At 56.9% G+C, this 782-nt stretch overlaps 1 protein-coding gene across 2 annotated transcripts in view; it reads right to left on the reverse strand.

The window, feature by feature from the left end:
- Positions 1-629, reverse strand: part of C5H1orf74 (chromosome 5 C1orf74 homolog) — a 111,231-nt gene extending 110,602 nt beyond the window's left edge. Inside the window, exon 1 of one of the 2 annotated variants that reach the window (XM_081489686.1) lies at positions 495-629. The gene's annotated coding sequence lies outside the window, so the exon portion shown is untranslated. Of the gene's footprint in view, positions 1-410 lie in introns of both variants that reach the window. The other variant, XM_081489687.1, reaches the window with a different exon arrangement.
- Positions 630-782: the final 153 nt, after the last annotated feature.

The raw sequence follows: 782 nt of genomic DNA on the forward strand, positions 1-782 counted from the left end.
TCTTTCATTTCCAACTCCTCCTTCTCTTCCAGCCAAGAACAGCTCTAACAAGAGCAATCTAATTAAACTAATGCACACCAGAACGTGGCCTACCAACCACCTCACTGCGTGCCTGCTTCGTCCCATCCAACTCTTTTGAACCCATGGACTGCAGCCCGCCAGGTTCCTCTGTGCAGGATCCTCCAAACGAGAATACTGGAGCGGGTTGCCCTGCCCTCCTCCTAAGGATCTTCGACCCCCAGGGATAGAACCCGCGTCTCCTGCATTGGCAGCCAACTGGGAAGCCACCAAGCATCTCACCGAGACATAAAAGTAAACGAAACCAGCTAGAATTGCAAGAAGGTTGTAATTTAACTTCTGACGGTCCCGCCTTCCCCTATTAATGCGCATCTTCGGGACGACGGGCTCACCTCAACCCCCACGCCTTTTCGTGAACATAGCATCCTGACTTGTTAAATGAGGCAGAGTTGTCTCTCACAGATACTGATACCTACGTTCTTCTACTTCCGCTGCAGGCTCGCGGGCCCGGGAACTCCTTCCAGTTTCCTGCCCCTTGACAGGAAGGCCCGTGCCCTCAGCAGCAACAACACTGGAAATTCCCCTCAGCACCGGCAAGTCCTTCACTGCCTGGGGGGGCCCAGTCGGCGAAGTCGGCCTATTGCGCATGCCCAACACAACCCCGGTTCCGCCCCCTTCCGTGACGTCACCCAGTCGGCTCCCGCGCCTCGCGTTAGAACCACCCGGCCGGAAGTGTGGGCGCCTGAGGCCCGCCCTTTCCGGCC

The sequence above is a fragment of the Giraffa tippelskirchi genome, chromosome 5, assembly GCF_054371585.1.
Source record: "Giraffa tippelskirchi isolate mGirTip1 chromosome 5, T2T-mGirTip1v1.2.pri, whole genome shotgun sequence".
NCBI classification, from domain to species: Eukaryota; Metazoa; Chordata; class Mammalia; order Artiodactyla; family Giraffidae; genus Giraffa; species Giraffa tippelskirchi.